At 44.9% G+C, this 23,752-nt stretch overlaps 1 protein-coding gene across 1 annotated transcript in view; it reads right to left on the reverse strand.

Moving 5' to 3' along the window:
- The window catches only part of GRM4 (glutamate metabotropic receptor 4), a 1,245,640-nt gene that overhangs the window by 536,466 nt on the left and 685,422 nt on the right, over positions 1-23,752 (reverse strand). The gene's annotated exons all lie outside the window — the stretch shown is intronic.

The following is a 23,752-nucleotide window of genomic DNA, read 5'->3' on the forward strand; positions in this document are numbered from 1 at the left end:
ACAGCAAATGTGCCAAGATGAGAACAAAATTTAAAGACCTTTGTACAGAAAGCAAGCACTCATGGAAGAATATAGTAAACAGGCTATGCTCTGCAAGAGGGACAAACTCAAGCAGGGCAGCCTAAAACAAATAAAGCCAGTAAATAGAATGCAAGCCATCATGAACTACAAAACACAAAACCAATGGTAAAGAATGAGTGGAATGCATTCACAGTAAATCTTTCAGAATGTTCCCAAGAGATGTTCAACAAACCAGACAGCTGACAGCTAGGCTGTCTGATAGGCTTCGATCTAAAAACGGAAAATAGGAGAAAGTCAAACATTCTTTCAATAAGGTTGATAACCTTGTGGGAAACTCTTGCTTTTTTATCCCCCAGGCCAATGAAAAAATCTATGAGCTCATCTTTGGGAGAAGGGGAGGCAGGACAGGTGAAGCACTGACCATGTACATAATTGTAAATTATGACAATAAACGGGTGCTGACACCTTAGGATTTCAATGCCTCTGTTCAGTGACTCAGCTGAGCTGTGGTCAATCTCTTGGCAGGACGCAACAAACAGCAAGTAAGCTGCAGCTAATGCACCACCAGTTGAGACCCACGTATACAGTGAGCGAGAGGAAGACAGAGAAAGAGATAGGGAGACCGAGAGGGAGAGAGAGCGAGTCAAATAGAGGGGGGAGAAAGTTAGAGAGCCAGGGATGCATCCCATAATAGACAATAAAGGGCCAAGTACAGGATCAGCATTCACTGGCTAGAGATAGAAAAGGGACAGCACAGACAGACCAGGACAGAAGAGTGTGAACTCTTTTGTCATCTGTGAGACTGAGCCTCATGTAAAAAGGTGCACTTCTTCATCCTCTGCCACAAATTCGAAGAAACAAGCAACCACCACAGCGAGGAATCTGCCTGCAGGATCACTGACTACAGAAAATTACTACTAGATTCAATACCCATGAGGGAAATCCCAGAAGTGGTGGGAGATCAATAGCTGGCAGCTTCTGACATCACCAGAGACCCACAAATCATATGAAACATTATCCCAATACCAGTAAATCTGTAAAGATTGGGCTACACTTTTAAGCCCACAAGCTATGTCAATCAAACAATATTCATGCACGCGCGTGTGTGTATGTGTTTGAAAGATGGGTAACAAGACAGAGAGTAAGAGACAGAAAAAGATGGGTAGAAAGGAAGAGGATAGACAGGTACACTACAGAGAAAGAGAGGGGAAATATGATATATCATAGAGGGCAGTGTTGTTGAGGAAGGTACAGCAGGGGGCATAGAGGACAGGGGCATGGAGTGGAGCAGCATAAAGTGGAGTACAGTTTTGTAGAGTAAAGTGGGGTTGTATTGAGTAGAGTGATAGAGTGGAGTGGGATAGAGTATCGTAGAGTGGAGAAGTGTACAGTGGAGTAGAGTGGCCTAGAGTTTGGTGACAGAATGGCATAGAGTGGAGTGCCGTAAAGTGGAGTGGCACAGAGGCGAGTTAAGTAGAGTGGACAGGATTAGAGTAGAGTGGTGTAGAGTGGAGCAAACCAATGCAGAGTAGAGAATAGTAGAGTGGAGTGGCATAGAATATCGCAGCGTGGTGAGGTGTTAATTGCATAGAGTGAAGTAGGTTGTTGTGGAGTGGCGTAGAGTGGAGTATGCATGGTGTGGTAGTGCACTGCCATTACAGACAACACATTTCCAATTGAAATGATTATTACATTTGCAAAGAGATACAGTTTTACTAATAAAACTATGTAGTCAACAAATGATAATATATAGGAATGGAAATATCTAGTCTATTAATTTGTTTTGCTCGTATTAAAATATTTGCCTCCACCACACTTAAGAAGCACACAACATTTGCTTAATTAGTGCTTTATGAACTCTGATATGGTTTGAAATAATTGTACAGTTCAATTTTAGACATTAAAATTTGGTGAGTTAGAAAAAGGTCTTTATTTTCAATCCCCCAAGATTGTCACATAAAGCCTCTCACTATGAAGTCAGAGAAAGAACACCAATCTCCCTCGGAAGACAGAGTCTCACATTTAACCTCTATCTTTGAATGAACAGCAAATGTGACAAGATGAGAACAAAATGTAAAGACCTTTGTACAGAAACAAGCACTCACAGGAAGAATATAGTAAACAGGCTATGCTCCGCGGGAGGGACAAACTCAAGCAGGGCAGCCTAAAACAAATAAAGCCAGTAAATAGAAGGCAAGCCAACATGAACTACAAACACAAAGCCAATGGGAAACAATGAGTGGAATGCATTCACAGGAAAGCTTTCAGAATGTTCCCAAGAGATATTCAACAAACCAGACAGCTGACGGCTGCGCTGTCTGATAGGCTTCGACCTAAAAAAGGACAAATAGGAAAAGTCAAACATTATTTCAATAAGGTTGATAACATTGTGAGAAACTCATGCTTTTTTATCCCTCAGGCCAATGAAAGAATCTATGAGCTCATATTTGGGATAAGGGGAGGCAGGACAGGTGAAGCACTGGCCATGTACATAATTGTAAATTATGACAATAAACTGGTGCTGACACCTTAGGATTTCAATGCCTCTGTTCAGTGACTCAGCTGAGCTGTGGTCAATCTCTTGGCAGGAAGTAACAAACAGCAAGCAAGCTGCAGCTCATGCACCACCAGCTGAGACCCACATATACAATGAGAGAGAGGAAGACAGAGAAAGAGATAGGTAGACCGAGAGGGAGAGAGAGTGAGTCAAGGGGGGGGAGAGTTAGAGAGCCATGGATGAATCCCATTACAAACAATAAAGGGCCAAGTACAGGATCAGCATTCACTGGCTAGAGATAGAAAAGGGACAGCACAGACACACCAGGAGAGTGTGAACTCTTTTGCCATCCGTGAGACTGAGCCTCATGCAAACAGGTCCACTTCTTCATCCTCTGCCACAAATTCGAAGAAACAAGCAAACACCACGGCACGGAATCTGCCTGCAGGATCACTGACTTCATAAAATTACAACTAGATTCAATTCTCATGAGGGAAATCCCAGAAGTGGTGGAAGATCAATAGCTGGCAGCTTCTGACATCACCAGAGACCCACAAATCATATGAAACATTATTCCAATACCAGTAAATCTGTATAGATTGGGCTACACTTTTAAGCCCACAAGCTATGTCAATCAAACAATATTAACGTGTGTGTGTGTGTGTGTGTGTGTATGTGTTTGAAAGATGGGTAACATGATAGAGAGTAAGAGACAGAAAAAAGATGGAGTAGAAAGGAAGAGAATAGACAGGTAAAAGACAGAGACAGAGAGGGGAGATATCATAAAATGATAGAGATAGAGAGAGAGAGAGAAAGAGAGAGCGAGAGAGACAGATAAATAGATAGCACAAGGGACAGAGACATGAAGAGAGAGAGGGAGATTATGATAGAGCGGGGTGGAAAGAGTGTGCTGGGAGACATGGAAGAGAGTGAGAGAGAGAAAACGAGAGACTGTTCTGTAGAAACATAGTCAGAATGAGCAAGAGAGCCAAACGGAGAGCTAACTTAGGAGCGAACAAGAAAATGGAAAAGCAAAGAATATTGTGATGGTAGTGAAATCAAGTTGGTTAGATAAGTGAACAAGCAAACAGGGAGAGAATGCAGATGAAAAGAGCAATGGTATGGATGGAAAGAAAGATCAAAGAAAGAAGAAGAAAGGAAGGGCTGAGTCCAGACAGAGAGGAAGGCGAGAACAGCTCCCCAGAATCTCTAGGTATACCACTCTATCAATTCTTTAACAACATCCAGCTCAGCACATCATCTGTTCTGACTAACGACCGTACAATCCAGAGGTGTGGGAATAAAGGCTGAGTAACTCGCCTCATTAGGCTGCTGGATGCAGATAGATGTGCTCGTTGCAAAGAGAGTGGCTGACTCCAGCAGCGCCTCTCTGTGCTAGGAGGAGGACTGGTGCTCTAGGAGAAAGAGCTGAGCTGTGAGCGCTCTGGTGGTGTGGTGAGACTCTGGTGTCTCCTGCCAAAGCCTTATTTGTGCACTGTGGATCTGAAAGTGACCCTTCCCAGAATTTCCCTGGGACATTCATTTCATCTGACCAGGACAAAGCAGTAGATCAGGTAATGAGTGTTCAACCCATCAACCAATGAACGACGACCAATCTGCCAATGGCCAACTACAGTCAATAAAATCCGGCAAGTGCAGGTCAAAATGTGGGCCAGTAAAATGCACAAGTTTATTGGGTCTTATGTGGGAGGCGGCCCCCCACGCAATTCTTCTGGCTCGCAGTGGTGAGGTGTCATTCTGGTCCTATAGGTGAAGCTTCTTTTTTCCGTTGAGCAACTCCTAGTATTCACCTGCAAGCTGAAAGACTCTCAACATGGTATTAGAGAGCGTGTTAAAATCTAAGGTAGAGAGAGAGAGAGAAAGTGTTTTTGTGTGCATGTGTGTGTGCGTGTGTGTGTAAGAGAATTAAAAAATAAGAAAGGGTGTAAGAGATCAGCCGGCTTTCTGTCCCTCTCTCTTTGTGAGTTGCCTCTCAGACTGCCTGTGACCTGCCGGTCTGCCTATTCCTAGTCCTGCAGGGATCGCCTATCCAATTCCAAAATGTCCTCTTCTACATCCTTTCTGACCACTACTATCCATCCCTACTCACATTTGGAACACAAGGAAAAAGGTCCAAAACATGCCTAGTGCCAATCCAAAACTTCTCAACATGCCACTGTCTCCATAGAGACTGGAAGAATGAAAAAGAAAAATCCGAGCGCCAGGTGAAGAAACCAAACCCAGCCTCGGAAAAGAATGACTCGGAAATCACCAGTCACGAGCAATTTTATGATGTTACTCGGCCAACCTTCAGTTCACTCTCACCTCGCAGCCTGCAATTATGATGGAAGGAGTGCCCTGCCATCAGGTCCTGGTGACCAGCAGGAGACACATTGCCATGCCACACACCACCAATCATCATGCACAGAAATGTAGTGCTCTGTTCTGATGACCGGTTAAAGTGCTCATTTATGCATCTCGTTATACTTGACTTCCACCTGTTGATGCTGCGCTTTCTTTTTTCTGAAGGTTACGTCGGAAGGATGCTCTATTTAAAAGGGCTGTGAGTGTGAAATGGATGTGATCACTATTTGTAAGCGGATGTTGACGCTTGTCTTTCATTTATAGAACAGGTTCCTAAATTCTTAATGATTACAAAATTGGTTAATGATTTATGCACATGAATGACCTCCATAGGATGAATGAGTGATGTCATTTCTGTGCCTGTTCATAGTACAAAAACAGATGCAATTGTCCAGATTGGTCAGTTGAGTCGCAACAGTGAGTAAAGGGAGAACATGGCGGCCAGGGCTAACTGAATTTTTGGTTAAGTTCCGAGATTGCTCTTAGTCCGTTCAGCCTACATCATGGTGGGAACATGTGTTTCCCGCAGCTATTTGCAGGACTGTCGCCATAATGTGGGGCCTAGTCACACGCCAGCAGTGATGTGCTCCCGTCTTTGAGATTAGAGCCTCCCTTTATCTTCTGATGCAGCCGCTTTAAAGTAATGTCATCTGCTTTAAGCTAGACCCTTGTTCCTAGCATACAGAGTCACAACTTCCCTAGAGGAAGCAGAGGGCCCACTGTCTCTACCCCTTTGATGCTGGAGGTTCACGCTTCTTCTTAGATAAGAGTTTGAATACTCTGCAGAGGATCCTTAACTAGGAACAGCCTCTGTGACTGTATCAACAGCACCTAAGGGCACCACTTTGACTGAGTTGGACAGGCTGTCTGTCGCTCTAATAAAGTTCTTTATGAATTGCCTTCTGGATTGTAGATCGGATAGAGAGTGGTCAGTGGGCACTTTCCAATTTCAAGTGGTACCGAGCTGATCACAAGAAGTAACTGACATACTTGAGTGCCTTAGCTTGTGTCTTTATATACGCTTGTTTGATTACAGGTGCTTTCTTGCATTATTTGGTACAGAAGAGATGCCTTGGTCATTGTGGATCTCTTTGTTCATTCTTGATATCTTTAAAAGTCACTCTCTTACACATATACAAATTGCTATGGGTATTCTTACAATCGGGGCAAAACACTCATCAATGTGACCCATATTCGCCAGTGCACCTTGCTTAGACCCCTGAGGAAAACTCATTCCCAACCTCCATTGGCAAATGTCCCGTCCCAAATATAACCCATAGAATGTGGGTAACCCGGGCAAATGGTGAAGATAGATCACTCACTAACACTGTCACTAAAAGCAACTTGTAGTGACATTTGTGGAGGGTGCCCATGGTGAGGTGTGGAATACCTTCACCAATATGGTTGTTGCCGTCTATGTTCAGCAGCAGGCATTGGTGGATATCAATCATGATGACATTCATCTGCAGCAGCTACAGGCTCACCATTGAAACAAGAGGATAACTCCCTAAAACAGTGTTCTTCAATCTGTGGGGCGCGCCCCCCTGGGGGGGCGCGACACCTTCCCAGGGGGGGGCGCGAACTCCACTTAAATCTGACCTTTGTTCCCGGCGTCGCTCCATTCTTCTTGTAGGATTCTGGTATGTCTAAGGGGGAGGGAGGGGAGATCGGTGGGGCAGGACCTGCCCATTCTTTTGACATGTTAACTCTCCAAGGAGGGGGTTAATTCGCAGAGCTGACAGCTTCAGCTGCAGTGGGAAGCACGGAGCCTCCTCTGCTAAAACCGAAAGCAAACAAACAAACAAGACTTTCGGTTTTAGCAGTGGAGACACCTCGCCTCCCACTGCAGCTGAAGCATTTCATCTCCGTGAAGTAACCCCTTCCTTGGAGAGTTAGCTCTTCGTAGAAAGACAAAGTTTCCAGAGTTCGAATCTCGGCAATAAAGCTGAACATCCTGTGATTCTGGGCAAATCACAATCTCCCCGTGCCTAACAAAACAGTCCAACTATCATGAAACTGTGCTGCTTATATTTAAAATCTCCCAATTCCGCAAGGGGCCCTTTAAGCAGTATGAATAACTTGAATAAACATTTTAAAACATGCATTGAACATCTGCCAAGCAGTGGACATAACTGTCAAATATTTATGTGCACTAAATGTTGCTTCCTTACAAATACATTGTTGCTATTAGCTCTTCTTGTCGGTGTTTTTGATTTGAGAGAAGTAAAGCTCGGCTGCCAGCATATGGTGAGATGAAATGTGCATGTGTTTGAGTGCTTGTGGTAGTTGCCTTCTTGGAGTTTAAGTGAGAGGGTGGAATGCTGATGTTTCAAGGTAGTTCATACTTTGAGGGCGTGTTTGTTTTAAGTGGGGATATTGTTCCCAGCAAGCACTCATGCAAAGCAATTATTATTATTACTGATCCGACAAGCTTTTTGGACAGATTTGTAGTAGTGCAGATAAATGATGTCCGGTTCCTGTAACAAATTTATATAATGAATTGAATGGATTTTATAGTCCTAATCGTGGTATATAAACTGCTTCCTTGGTAAGTGTTGAGCAGTGGCAGGCAGGAAATCAAGGAGACCGCTATCATTTCATGTTCTGTATAAAAATGCACATTAAAGTCGTTCCAAGCAGATGTTTCTGGCTCTTTGTGTAACTATTTCAGGAAGCATCTTAAGGAGCCTAATTCACCTGGATTCTGTCCCTTTATTTTCATGGTATGGATTGCACGTAGGTGGGAGGTTGTCATTTAATATCGAGTCTATATCATCTGTGGGCTGTAAATGCATATATGTATGTGTGAAAACCATTAAAATCAGACCGCTTCGTGCCACTCTGTACATCAGATGTGTTAGCGCCGACTTAGCCCAGTTACCATGTGCTTTTTGTTGATTTAAACAAAATTCAGAAACTCTTTGAAGATGTGTTTGAACTGAGGGGAAGCCATGGTAGTAAGAGCTCCACGCCTCTTTGTACAACGTGGATTTCTACTTACCAATAGAAGTGAAATATTACCTCAGAATGTGACTGCTCACAGCTGCTGGTTTCCACGGAGGGACCTTCTTCTGGTTCCAACGGCTATTTTAGAAAGAAGGGGATGGGGGGGGGGTTCTTGTTGTTGTAAAGAAAGGCATGGGGCTGAAATTGTCTGCTTCTCCAGGGGGGAAAAAGTGCAAGGCCACTATAGTAAAAGCGTGCCGTGCTTGCAAAATATATAAATAAACAATACATATAAAAGGGGCAAGGTCAGAAGAAAATAAAGGCATGCGGTCACGCGCTGCCAAATAAAACAAGTGGTGCGCACGTCACGCCTCTGTGGGCACAATCCTAGCTCCTCCCACGGCCTATTGGTGTCGATTACGCGCTTAAAATTTCTGTCAGGTGGTGGGGGGCCCAACATCAAAAAAAATTTAGCTGGGGGGGCTCAACCAACAAAAGTTTGAAGACCTCTGCCCTAAAAGTTGTGAGACCGAGCCGTGTTCTTAAAGGAGGAATTAAAGGATATGAGAGTTGTGTTGGTTGGATAACAATGATCTGCCATGAGAATATCTGGTGAGAGAAAAGTAAAAAATAGTGGCGTAAAAAAACTTTTAGGCTCCTGCTATCTATATTGTATTGTATTGTAATTGTATTTATGTAGCGCTTACTGCCTCTGACTTATGTCAAATGCTTTCGGTTGAGTAGCACACTACTCCAGAACCCAAAAAGAATTAGTGGTAGATTAGTATAGTGAAATTAGTGTTTATTTGAGCAGTGTTGGTTGGATTGAAAAAGGATAATGGGGGGATTTAAGAGGGAGGAGTCTAGAAAGTGTTTATTGAGAGATCATAATAGTAAGATGAGGTTTTGGATGAGTCAAAGGAGGGATAGGTGAGGGAAGAATTTAGAAGAGATGGAGGATGGAAGAATCTCTAAAAATGGTTTAGGGAGATCAGAGTAGTGAAATGAGTTTTGGGATAAGTCAAAAATAGGAATAGGTGAGGGAATACATTAGAAAGGTTGTTTGAGAGATCACAGTAGTAGAATGAAGTTTAGGATGAGTAAGAAAGTGGAGATAGAGGCTATATTGAGAGAGGTTTGGGTGAAATGTAGGATAGTGCGTTGGAGAGAGTCAAAGGTCTTTTTTAACAGTAGGAGTAAAGTCATAAATATGCAGATGCATAAGTACATATTCTGCATATTTATATCAAGAAATGCACATATATAGAGACATACATAGAACCAAATGCAAGGATATCCAGTACATTTTTGTTGGAGTATGGTGGTTATGTAGGAAAGAGCCAAATCCTGAGTAGTCTTCTGAAGATAAGATAATTATCTGGGGATCTTATGTTTGAGGGAAAGGAATTCCATAGTTTGGCTGCTTGAACAGAGAAAGAGGCATGGTGCCAATCAGGAGCGGATGTTCCTTTGTTGAATGTATTTGGTGATTTTATCCCTGATGATGGTTATAAGCAATGACTGGATCGTGAAGTAGAATCTGTTGGATGGAAATATCCAGAGTCTTGGATTCTGACCACAGATAGAGCAGTAAAAATGTGTCATTACCACTCTCAGCAATGAGCATACCAAGAGCCAAGGGGCTCACGAGAAAGCATAAATAGGAATGTTGAGGAACCGCCAAGCATCAATGGTTCAGAAGAGTAGACAACCAGATCCTGGTCTGAGCATTAAACAAGGACATGCCTTAGAACCAAGTCATTATGGTGAATCTCAGACAACCAAAACTGTCCAATGTCAGGATTGCATGAATCAGACTGTGTCCAGGCAGAGGTTAGCAGCAGTACTGCAGACATGAACTTAAGAAGATATTTGCAATAGAAGCCTCACTGAGCTTGCTAAGATTTCGGAAGGTGACGCCGGTTGTGACATGAAACAAGCACTTCACGTTGAAGAACATCGCAGCCAGGGCTGAAAATGCTCTTATTAGGCCGGCAACAATGTCATGGTGGCTGATCTTTTGTTCAAAGATTGAGATTTACGATTCCTCTATTTCCTTTTTGCATTTGTCGGTACTACTCATACTCATGGACGCCCACACGCACTCCCACACATGCAAAGCAACAGTATAGTCGCTGTTCAGACACCGAATGTCTCTCTCTGGCTGCACGGCCTTTAAATCTTCCTCACAAGTCCAATGGCCTCTACTTCACTCTGATTGGTCCACGGGTCGCGATTCTGTTTCTCTTATCCCAATAAACTGCATCAAGCACACTATGCCATTCCCCTACAGAGAATCGGTTTCCAAGCTGCATTTAAGCAGAGCTCCCATGTGCCACATGCACACTGGTTGTGCAATACAGTGTGCTTGCATACTTCTACAACAGAGTTATAGTAGCATCAGCTAAAAAAAAACATAAACCCTAAGGACTTGCATAGGCATCATTTGCAACACAGTTTCAATTGGCCACAATCTTCTCCGCGAATGTCTACGGGCATTCATTCCATCGCCCCTTGCAATGCCACATCTCTAGAAACAGCCTCCAAGCTGACGATAAGTCTCTTCCAGGCTTAGGCATAAGAAGCATAAGGCGAGGACACCTTTAAATATTATGCCTAAGTGACATTTAAATTACACCAATGTCATTAGTGTAATTTTGGGAATTTAGCATTTTGCTTTTTCGTGAAAGGACACCATAATATAGCATTGTGTAATCAAGCCACTCTTCACAATAAAATAATAGCGCAGGAGCAACACGAACAACAAAAAACGTTAACAGGTTTGTTTGTGGCACTTGTGTTTTTCACACTTTTTTTGAGAGTGAAACGTCTCCTCGAGTCAAAATGTAATGCCATGATAAATTTCACGCTAAAATATAGCGGGTAATGACCAATTTGCATATCATGCAATTTCGCATAAATTGTGCTGAAATTTTGTGTAAATATATAAAAGCAAAGTGTATGAATTTCACACACCCTTATTAATCATCCAAGTACTACATTTGCCTTTCGTAGGCAGAAACACTACTCCTAAGTAACTCATTCATTTGGGGCCCATCGGGAGAGGGGGGGACACAGACCAACCGGAGACACAATATAAGGTGTGACAAAGGCCGCTGTATTGGAAGCAGGTGCACCCTACAAATAACAAAACCCTTGGCTTGTGCCGTACAAAACTAGGCCTCACTAAATATGCACTACCTGACAAACCCCCACCCCACCTCTAAAATGGTTCCCCCCATAGAACAACATACACATAAATGCAAACTGCACAATGCCTGACTAACTGGTTAAATCCTTGTCATATGTACACCCCCCCCTCTGTCCAGGAAACCTCAGTCCTTCTATCCTGACCCCCCCCCCAGACTACACTCCTGCCTACACCCCGGCTGCCGTGTCACTGTCCCAAAAATGGTGGACAGTGACCTGACATGGCCGGTTATAAAGCCTGGCAAGCCCAAAAAGCCCCAAACTAGCCCACGGGGAGCCCAAATCCCCCCAACCAGTCCAACCAGCCCAAACCAGCCTGCCTCCCAGTTCCTGTCTGTCACCCCCCCCCCCCTCCCGGGGCCCCTAAATACCCCGGGGGGGGCAAGCCTTCCTCTGGTCGGCCGACCCACAAAGCCCCATTGGTGTATGAGAGTCTTCGTCTTTGTCTACGGCTTGGAAGCATCAAACGCTCTCCTCTGGCTCTGCAAGGAAAAGTGCATGGATGTTTAAGTCATCGTCTCGTTTTTTCCCACTCCCTGATGGCAGTCTGCTGGGAGCAGGTCAAGCGGCCATGGAGAATGTCCAGAATGGGGCGCCTCCACTCTGCACCGTGCACTGAAGCGCTTCACTGCACGTCAGCATGGCTGGTATAGGATTTATTAGGATTGCTATGGTAAATTCTAATGTATTCTCTATACTTTTGACAGTGTAGATGGTATCAATTTTATGCTGCAAACTTCATTAGCCCCACTAATCAGGGGCGTAAAATAAGCCAGAGGCCTTTGTTAGCTTACAAGGGTGCCAGGATATGCGAAAATTACAGGATCCTTCCCCAATTTTGCATGGGCTTGGGGACATAAGATTACACTATGCAACTGCACAAGGCTTGCAGAATGAATCATGGCCTCTTGTTCTCCAGATCATGCCACATCTTTATTCCCAGCACTAGGAGACCAAGGGCCATATTATCAAGGATGGCGATACCATTATCGTTGTTTTAGCGGCAGCAAACTGACACTAAAGCGGCAATAAGGGGCTTCATAATATGCCCTAGAGAATTCCCATAGAAGCCCAGGTTTGATGTCCTTCACACCAGAACCTGGGCTTCTATTGGAATTCTCTAGGGTCAATTATCAAGCCCCTTATCGCCTCTTTAGCAGCAGTTTCCTGCCGCTAAAACAGTGATAATGTTATCGCCGTGCTTGATAATATGGCTCCAAATGCGGTACCCTCCGCTGCACTCCCAGCAGGTGAGACGAATATTCCTGCTGCCTTTCCCTGATTTTTAAAACATGCATTAAGCATATTTTTCAAGCCTTCTTTCACGGTTGCAGCAAATTCATCAGTTTGGCGCCAGTAATACATAAATATATGTTTTCATTAGTGAGTGAGTGAAAAATCACACATAAAAATAGCACGTCTAATGGACTGAATTGTGCAAATGCGGCATCAAGGGGATATTTTGCTGCTGAATAAATCTTCATTAACATAATATCATAACATAATGTAGTAATTGATGAGACACGCTGGGACCCAATCATCGGCTGGAGAATCGGTGCTGCATGGAGGCGTCTGTGTTGCTCATCCTTGTCTTCACGCTGGTATCAAAGGATAGAGATGTAATATGTGTTCATCTTGAAAGTGACATTTTGTTTATGAATGGTGCATTTATTTTTGTTGCGGCCACTCATATGTCTGGGCAAAGGGATTTCTTGGTCAGTAAACCGCAAAAATTGCTATCAACAAATTTAAATACCAAAGTTCTAGCTACACGAGTCTCCCATACCTGGGGTGGCCAGGGAATGCAATAACAGGTGCTTGCTCAGGTGTTTTTTTCCCACTTTTTATAAAAGTGTGAGTAACCAGTCTTACTTCATGACACTGAGGTCACCTGGTCTCTCTACATGCGTAGCAAAGGGGTCAAAAATGTCCTCTGCCTTATTTTTCCAAGGCTGTGCGGGCCCTTAAACCTTCTTCTGTTCAACTCCATTTCCACTCATAAAGCGTGCGTTATTCCTTGAGCTGACGTCTCTGCTGCCCTTCCATGACCCGGAAGCGCACCCGCTGTGATAACATTGATCATGTGCTGCAGACCCCTGCATCCCGCCCTCAGCAGCAGCAGCCTGCAGGCCCGAGGCAGTGAGCACGTGGTAAAGAGCGAGCTGGCCCTTTATCTGGTTGATACATCTCCTCGTGCTACCGCTCTCGGCCACTCCTTCTCTGTGCCACGTGACTCCATCGGAATCTCTCCAGATGGGGTTTGTGAGCTCCCAGATTGTACGGAGAGTGGGTGAATGCACAGTGGATACTTCCCCCAGCAATGCACCCTCGGCAGCCCATATGCTTCACCATCTCTCCCTTCTTTCAATCTATGGAGATTTGTTTTTCCAGAGGCAACACAGATTCAGTTCCAATAAATGCTTTGGCAGTTATGAATCGATTCTGTAATAGTTACTCTTTTCCTATAATGTCCTTGTTTGCGTGACACTGAGAGTCTGTCCATCTACAGAGACGTTTATTTTAATTTATAGCGTCATTGTACTTATGAGGCACAAAAACACCAAATAGTCGCCCTAGCGCTGAGATAAGTGTAGCTCGTAGCAAACTTCCAATGCTTGCACAGCTGACCTTACGCTTTCTAGTAAATTCGAGATAGTCAGAAAGATTTCGGAGTAAGGATGGGCATAACTGGTGCAATTCTCTCTAGCGTAATTACTGCAAAATTACCTGTAGTTACGTGAGAAGTGCAAGCCAGCATTCAGCGCTTTTTTCTTAGTGCTATATGCACTTTTGCATCCAAACTGGGCCCGAGGATCCATTTTGTGCTAAGAAAACAGCACTAAATGCTACAAGACACGAACAGCAGTAGCCGGACTATGCTCGCTCTCTCTTAGTTCATTGTTCCTGTGCTCCTGGTAGGGTTTTTTGCCCCAAATTACTCTTCATTTCTCTATCAAGCATAATTGCATATTTTCTGTAATTTTGTATCACAAAAGTAATGCATACTTACTGAAATTACTTTGATTACTCCGGCCTAACAAAAATTTCACCCAGGCCTACTTTTGAGTGACAGTGGCGAGGCTTCCCAGGAAGAGGCTGCCTGGAAGGCAAAAGCCCCAACACTCTTGAGATTTCCTAATCTTGTGAACCTTATGCAGACCTGCCCCAAAAGAGCAGTGTATACCAGGTCAATCAATCAATCATAACATTTGTATAGCGCGCTACTCACCCGGAAGGGTCTCAAGGCGCTTGGGGGAGGGGGGTCCACTACTGCTCGAACAGCCAGGTCTTGAGTTGTCTCCTGAAGGCGAGGTGGTCCTGGGTCAGCCGAAGGTGGATGGGGAGGGAGTTCCTTGTCTTGGCTGCCAGGTAGGAGAAGGATCTGCCTCCGGCGGTTGCTCTTCGGATGCGTGGTACGGCGGCGAGGGCGAGGCTAGTAGACCGTAGCTGGCGGGTGGGCGTGTAGAAGGTCAGGAGGTCGTTGAGGTACTTGGGACCCAGGTCATGGAGAGACTTGTGTGCGTGGGTGAGGAGCCTGAACGTGATCCTCTTGTTGACGGGGAGCCAGTGCAGGTCCCTCAGGTGGCCGGAGATGTGGCTGCGTCGGGGGATGTTCAGGATGAGTCGGGCGGAGGCGTTCTGGATGCGCTGGAGTCTTTTCTGCAGCTTGGCTGTGGTTCCGGCGTAGAGGGTGTTTCCGTAGTCCAACCGGCTGGTGACGAGGGCCTGGGTGACCATCTTCCTGGTTTCGGTTGGGATCCATCGGAAGATCTTGCGTAGCATGCGTAGGGTGTGAAAGCATGATGAGGAGACGGCGTTGACTTGTCTGGTCATTGAGAGGGAGGAATCCAGGATGAAGCCCAGGTTGCGTGCGTGGTCTGTTGGCTCGGGAGCGGTGCCCAGGGCTGGGGGCCACCAGGAGTCGTCCCAGGCGGAGGGCGATGGTCCCAGGATGAGGACTTCCGTCTTGTCTGAGTTCAGTTTCAGGCGGCTGTTCTTCATCCACTCGGCGACGTCTTTCATCCCTTCGTGTTGGCTGGTTCTGGCGGTGTCGGGGTCTTTGGTGAGGGAGAGGATCAGCTGGGTGTCGTCGGCGTAGGAGATGATGTTGAGGTTGTGTTGGCGTGCGATGGCGGCAAGGGGTCATATGTAGACGTTGAAGAGGGTGGGGCTGAGTGATGATCCTTGCGGAACGCCGCAGATGACTTCGGTGGCCTCTGATCGAAACGGGGGGAGGCGGACTCTCTGTGTTCGTCCGGCGAGGAACGAGACGATCCACTCCAGTGCCTTCTCTTGGATGCCGATGTTGCTGAGGCGCTGTATTAGGGTGCGGTGGCAGACAGTATCGAACGCTGCGGAGAGGTCCAGGAGGATGAGTGCCGCTGTTTCCCCGTTGTCGAGCAGGGCTCGATGTCGTCGGTTGCTGCGATGAGGGCGGTCTCGGTGCTGTGGTTGGCTCTGAAACCAGACTGCGAGGGGTCGAGGGATCCGTTCGTCTCGAGGAAGGTGGCAAGCTGTCTGTTGACGATCTTCTCGATGACTTTGGCAGGAAGAGGAAGGAGCGAGATGGGGTGGAAGTTTTTGAGGTCGCTGAACCAGGTAAACAATTGCCTGATGAATAGCGGCCTCTATTGCAGATGGCTTTAAAACAAATGCATAGACTTTAAAAAAGATTTTGTTTATGCACAGGAAACCAATGCACAGGAAATCAATTCATAGCTCGTAAGTGACCTGAGATGGACACATGGAGTGCGACTTTAAGTAGGAGCTTGTCAGCTGCATTCTGCACCAGTTGATGTTTAGACATGGTTCAGGAGAGTGACAGAGATAAAGCACATTAGCTCAGTCAATTCTTGCACTTAATACTGCTTTAAGAATCTGATAGTATTTTTGTGACATTAAAGGCAGCCTGATTTTTGTAGAACTTTGATTTTCTTAGAACTTTAAGATGGTGGAAACCGGCAGCAGACACCTTCCTCTGACTCTGAATACCTGAAGCGTCTTCATTAGTGTATCATGTAAAAGCTCTCCACAACCAAGGACCTGCCTACCTTAACCACCACCTCCATTTTCATCAGCCGCCCAGAAACCTACACTCGGAGCACCTCGCCTTTGCGGCAACCACGCGTATTCACCGCAGCCGCATTAGAGGAAGATCGTTCACCCATCTCACCACCAATCCCTGGAACAGCCTCCCACTACACCTCCGAATAGCACCTTCTTTCACCGTCTTCAGGAAGGGACTCAAGATTAGGCTTTTCGATTGAGACTGGCAGCAAACACCTGGATACCCTCACTGGTGACAGGCAGCGCTATACAAGCATCTGATTGATTGATTGATTGATATCACATTGTGCTATAAGCTGCTAAGAATGTCCAGAGGATCACAGCAGCCACACCTTCTTCATCAAGTGTCATAAATATCTCCTTTTGCACAGTTGTCAGTGCCACATCAATGCAGTGCTGAGCCTAAAACCAGACCGAGCAGGGAATTATTCAAAATAAATTAAAACAGCTGAGAATTTTCTTCTTTGCTTAAGGTTATTACATCTGCTGTACACATCTGGTGAATGGAATTTTCTTGCGTACTATAGCTCCAGTTGAGCACTCTGCAGCTAGTTAAATACCCTAAATTGTTTAATTCATGGGCTAATGTGAAAACGGATTTGAGGTACCAGAGGTGAACCCAGGTGAGTGACTGGAACACATTCTTCTTCTTACATTCTAATTGCAAGAGAAAATTCAACTCTGCAGAGTTGACTTTCATACGAAGAGCATTCAACACAGCATGACCACTGCCTGACTCACATCCTGCCATTACCTCAAATCTCAGCCGCTAACCAGTTCACCGTAAACACTGTGCCCCACACAGTGACCTATGCCTTAGCAACTGACTGCTTTCTTTTCCTTGCAGGGTTACCAAGCAGCATGGAGACACTACTGAAACGATAAACTGTGCATCTGTATGCCATCTTGATAAAGATATGAATCACAATGGCTGCCATAGAACACCTGACAAACCGTCACGCAAGCACTCCTTACTAGCAGACTCGACTACGGCAACGCACTGTACACCAGAATCTCCAAGCAGCTCACACAGAGACTCCAGACCATCCAGAAAGCCACTGCAAGACTCAACCTCCCACACCCATGTTTCTCCTCACCTCAGATAGCTCCACTGGCTCAGATAAAAAACGCAACCAGTTTGAACTCTTCACGCACACATACAATAATGTGCACAACACTGGACCAGTACACCTGAACAGTTGAATACACTTCCACCAGCCAGCCAGACACCTACGCTCAGCCTCACTCTCATTCACCCCCTGCATTGTCAAAAGCACAGCAGGAGGATGCACATCCATCTACACATACATATAGGCAAATTGATCAAGCACATTCGCATCTTTGAGGTAAGATCTTTGCAGTAAAATCAAGGCATTAATAGTGTTCTCAGCTCTCCCAGACATCATTATGTCATATGTGGACCCTTTGAGAGTCTCAGAATTTAAAATGGAGCGAATCTGAGGATTAAGTCATACATTTTTTAGCAATGCACTTTTCAACATGTCACGGTCATTATAATACCATATACCACGTCATTCAATAAGCTTATCACTCTGCCTACAAAGCTGGTAATGTGCACACACATGCACAGAGGTGTCACAAATGCCCAAATGTCTTTACCATCAACATACTGTAGGAAGTATTCAATAGAGATCTCAGTTTCCTGCCCTAGCCCCATCAGTGGAACTCACACCCAGAACTTTGTATACAGATTTAGCGTCATAGCTGGTAGCTGCTCCTGCAAATTGAGTTTACCCAAATCAAACTTGTGCTGGTCAGGCTCCGACACATTACATATAGTTTCCTTATCTGCTAACACCTTGATTTTTCAGTCATTATTTTCCCTTTTATTTTATTTATTTATTTTTACTCTAAAGGTGTGTTTCTGTAGAATTTCGGAGAAGCTGCTTGCTAAAGGTCAGCTCGAGCCATGACATTCAAAATAACTATGTGTGTGAACTTGCAATGTACAGGGCTCCGGCTGTCATGAAACAGTATGTCAAAAGATTATTTGTGACTTTTGTGTTACAGATTAGAACTTAAAATACAGCTTCTTCTTGCCAGCCATTGGTGGGTAAAGCCTTTGGTCTGCGTTTTTACTGGTAACATTGTTGACTATTACATTTCCCATGTTTATTGTTGACTAGAAACACTTTATGAAAAATAAGAGGCAAACAATAGCTCTCAAATGGCATTATGCAAAGATGGGCCAAAATGAGATAGTGCATCAAACACACAAAAGTCGATGAGAGGAATGCCTGCAATTTATCCAACCGCTGGCAATCGCTCCGGGTAGCATTCCAATCCATCGTACTTTTGCCCCCATGCAACCTCAGATAAGAACCAGCCATATTTACATCAGTCTTGGGCCTGCTCCAGTAGGGCCAGTCCTGCCAGTCCAGGTCTTCTCTGAATCGGAAGACAAGCAACCCAAGAATGTTTTTGCCCAGATTGGGGCATATCATTCGGGTGTGCTTGGATCTAGTGGCGCAGTGAGCAAGGGGCACACATCCGGGCATAGCCTTGGCCACTCAAGGCGTTACATCAAACACACAAACAATAATGGGAGGAACGCTTGCAATTTGTCTAATCATTGACAATTCTTCAGGTAGCATTGCAACTCATTGTTCTTTTTCCCACAGTGCCACATCCGATTAGACCAAGACATATGCAAACATTCTTAGTCAATAGGAAATGTCCAGCCCGAACTGCCAAGCCAGGTCCTCTCTGCAACCGGCTGCATGTGTTCCAGCTCAGGGAGCACCTGCCAATTTGGACTGGACTGTTCCTACTGGAGAAGGGCCCAGACAGATTTACATCACCTTTTGTGTGTCCAGCATGAGGACAGACAAGTGCATTTTTACTAGAAGGGCAAAGCAGGCCATAGCCAGTTTAGTCTAATGTGCCCCACAACCAGAAAAGAAAGAGCATGTCTGACACTAAAGAGACACGCTTTCACTCAGCACTGCCAAGGAAGCGCTTCATCAAATGTGACATGCTGAAGCGGTAACTGAAGGGCATGCCAGGAGTCTCCCTGGAGAAGCGCTGTGCAGCAGAGTGCCACTGTCCCTTGCCAGGACAAAGGGCAGGTGCTCTGTCTGAATCTGTGCCACTCTGATCCCCCGGAAAGGCACCCAGCTGGAGGAGAGGGGCATCAGGAGAGAGCCACCAACAATCAGGAAGCTGAGGAAAACAACAGATGAAAATGACAAGTTCACATGCACCTACACAGAGCCCAAAAAAACAACACTACTCCACACAAATAAGTGAAGCTGACTGCCCAGCTAAGGAACTGGATAAGATTGAGGGCCAAATCCTAGAGACCCCATGACCGCAATCCTTCTGCGAGAAAAACTCCAAACCAGTTTCCCAAGCACAAAAAAGATTTTAAAAAGTAGCTTAAGAACAAACCATCGAACACTCCTTCCATGTATGACAGCACTACCACAGGGATGAACATCAGCCTCCCATCTCTCGCCGCCTTCAGCACCCTAGGTGAAAACAACGCTACAATACTCTCCATGCAGTCAGGCTGTCAGCATCACTTTCAGACTCAATCTCCCACACAAAAACTTTCATAGATATCCTGCACACAACCTGCTCAATGAATGGAAGTACAACCATACTAACCAAGTAATTGAAATGTGGATATTTCACACTCATGCTAAACACCTCTTACATTAGAAAACTCCCAAATAAGATGAATCATCCCTTTTCTGGCTAAATTACTTGAAAGAGCAGAATTACCCAATTCTTCACTTTTACTGAGGAAAATAACGTTATGTTTCATAAACAGTATGGATTCAGACGGGTTAAATGCAGTCAGCTCTGATATCCATAAGGGAGGATCTAAAACTCACAGTGGCGACTAACAGAGTGAACACTTTCCTGCTTGTGAACTTGTCAGCTGTATCTGTTCACCAACAGAGACTACTGCACAGGCTCCAGCATCTCAGAATACTTGAAAACATACTAATTAAATGTTAAATACACATTGTTTTTCTTACCATCTTTCACATCCATCCTTCACACCCAACATTGTGGCATCCTTCAGGGGTCAATCCTATTAAACATCTACCTAACTTACTTGTTGCAACTGATCAGAATGCTCCATCTAGCCTTTTACGATGATGCAAATGATATGCAAATCATTCTAAAGCTTATTGGACCAGAAAACCTTAAAATGTCAAGACCTGATGATTGTCTCAGTGCCCTAGTTGCATGAATGACGATTAACCACACAAAGCTCAACACTCTAAAGTAAGAGGAATCTGATTCACAGCCAGCCAGACTAGGAGACCTGAGAAATCTAAGAGTAAACATGGACTCAAATCTGCCCCAGATACCAACTTCCACTGAGGTAACAAGGCGCACTTTCTGCACAGTGGAAATTCGACAGTGCATCTTAACCATACCTTGAACTTAGAAGCTATCCATATTCTTGTGACTTCCAAGCATGGCTATAACAACAGCCTAGCCCTGGCTCCCCTGATACATGATAGGGAAAATTAAATTAATCAAAACGCTGCAGTAAGTCTCCTCACCTGCCTTTGTCCCAGAGAACACATCAAGCTGGTTCTGCCAACATTCCACTGGCTACCTGTAGCTTGACAATCAAGGCCTCATTAATGAGAAGTGACGCATCGCTGCGTGAAAGCAGCGATGCGTCACGTCTTAGTGAGCCCTCCTTGCGACATGATTGATGCGTCATATTTACTGTTTGGCGCATCATGTCACAAGGAGTCACAGATACGTCAGTATTTCAGACGTATCTGTATGGCGCAAAAGTGACGCATTGCTGGAGTGTGTCACAAAAGTGACGCAACTCCTGCAATGTGTCCTTTCACATGGGGCAAGCCCCATGTGAATGGGCCTGCGTCAGTCTTTCGGCTGCTGTGAGGCAGGCGTAAGATATTGACGCATTTGCATCCTAGAATTGGCGCAGTGAAATCTTAGAGATTCCGCTGCGCCACTTCTATGATCCTTTCTTGCATCAGAACGCCCCCCTGCATACATTATACCTGGCGGAGGTATAATGTGGCGCAGGGGATTACAAAGTGACGCATCCACCTAGATGCGTCACTTTGTAAAGATGGTGCAACAAGGCACATTTTTTACGCCGCTGGTGTGTCAGAAAAAGTGACGCACCGGCAGCGTAAAAGTGACTCATGGCCTCATAAATAAGGCCCTCAATATTCAATGTACTTTGCATAGCCAGAATAGCCTTACATGGAAAGGAGCACAATACCAACAAATTACATTTAAAACACTACAACCAAAATAGGACACTGTGCTCTGGCCTAACCCCATGGATCGTAATACCGCATTACGATAAACAAATCCATGTGCCAATCTGCTTTCTTGCTTTCTGGGTACAAGCTGCCAAGTTCTTGAACTCATTACCAGCAAAGATTTGAAGCATTCAGGAGCATTTAAGTTTCAAAGGAGAAGTGAAAACATGGTTGTTCCAAGGATAATTACACCAACAACTGATGCTGGTCTATAACTCAGAATGAATACATTTCTACCAGAATAAGCATGCTCCAGAGCAATGGAATAGTTCCACCCAGCTTGTCATGGCAAGAAGATAGACACAGGCACCAGAACTGAATTGGGGAGCTCCACCAAAGATAACCTCGCAATGACCTTTGTATAGCGATGAAATATAATAACTACACAATCCCAAAAGTGAAATATGCCTCCGTAATCAATACTAGCAGTATTGATTATGACTTCACATGTAAAGACACATAGTCTGCATAATGACATATCTAGTTCTAACCATAGGCACCTTCACACTTCAAATATCTAGTAAAAAATGTCTGCCCTATCTACCACCTCCAACCACAAGACGGAGCACTGTTCTAATCTTTAAAACGGTCTCCCAGTATCAATTTGATATAATCCATGTCACCGTATGAAATCATTTAGCAGTTCATTACCTGATCCATCTTCAAATATCGTTACAGTCATACAACATATGAGAGGAGATGTGGAATTTGTTGGCAACTGGTTGACCCGGTTAGAGGCTATATATCAGTCTGCTTCAATAATCACTCCATACTAGGCAGGCAGGCCTGCCAAAACCAAAGAGATCAGCCTCAAATTGCTGGACACCGAGGCCTCTAACATAGTTCATCTGGCAGATCACAAACAGGTCAACTATTCTGAGAACTGACAACCTTTGATGGCAAAAAGGTTAACAATAACGCACTGCATCTAGGCTAATCTCTTTACTTGAAACATCATAATAACAATACAAAATAGGAGAACTGTTAAGCAATATATCCAGGCAGATCTCTGCCCCCCACACTCTTGATCCCACTTGTTGACTCTCCTGGATCCATAGGATGACAGAGTGGATGACTCAGCCAAAATAGGAAAACTGATCAAAAACACAACAATTAAACTATACACACAATAAAGGGGCCCACAGAGCTAAACAGAGCTGCCAGCATAACACATATAAATGTGATCATCACACACAACATGGAACCATTTACCACAGAGGCTCAAAGAAAAGATACGCACACAGTGAGGTTTGATACCTATATTGACAGGCACTGCAGCCGCCCACCGAAAAATATCAATATAAGCAGTGACTATGAAATCTTAGATCAGAGAGAACTGCCCCTTCTCTTTCCTACACCTTGCAGGGGTCGCTGTGTATGGGAAGGGTAGCTTGTAGCTTTATGCATGCTTGTTTCACCCAGGAGCAAAATGCAAATAAAAAGCAAGTGAGGCGGCTCCTTTTTGTCTCAGGCGGGGCCACACCAGTCTTGCACAGGAAGGAGAAAAGATTAGTTCATTGGTCTGCTGCACTCCTACTCTGACTCCTGGTAGTAGAAGTGTAGCAGAGGAGTGTACAGACACACACTGAGAATGCAACAGTAGGCACCTTTAATCTTGCCACACTCTCACATGTCGCGCTATCACCACTTGCCCCTGAGACGGCATTCTACCCAGTTGCAGGATCCCTCCTGCAGGTCCCTGACTTTTCACTTCCTGTGCTATGTTTCCTCAAGGCATAAGGAGTAGAGAGCTGCACTGTCTCCGGAGTTCTGGAGGGGCTTAGAACTATGTGGTTATGCGCCTGGGCAACAGCATATTCCTACCACCACCAGATGCCACCTGCAACAGTTATGACAGCTGTAGGAATTATTTATGGAGCTGCCAAGCTGAGAACATCACTGTTGCCAGGAGTAAACAGCAGGGATGGGAAAAAGGTAGGACTACAAGTTGAATTTGTGTGCTCGTCTAGTGGCGGGCTGGGTCTACAAATAGCGGGTGCACTGTGTGGACTATAATGGCCCGAATGAATCTGAAACTGCACACATATTAAAGGAACATTTCAGCACAATCTGCAGGCTAAAGACTCTGCTGTTGGCTTCTGTGTGGATGTCAGAGTGCAGCCATAAGTACTGCATTGGTTTCTACATATACAAAGAGCCTGAATACATTCTGTCAAGATTGTGATTTGGTGGGGTAGGAGGTTCAGAGGAACCATGCCTGATAAGTTCTAAACATTGTTCTCAATTGTTATATGCTCCTGTGGGTGCTGTGAGCAATGGCAGCAACATCTGGTGACTCCATTAGCGTGCTGCTCAGGATACTAGGCATGCCTTCAGCGCTATACATGCAAAGGCT

Source organism: Lissotriton vulgaris, chromosome 5, assembly GCF_964263255.1.
Source record: "Lissotriton vulgaris chromosome 5, aLisVul1.2, whole genome shotgun sequence".
NCBI lineage: Eukaryota > Metazoa > Chordata > Amphibia > Caudata > Salamandridae > Lissotriton > Lissotriton vulgaris.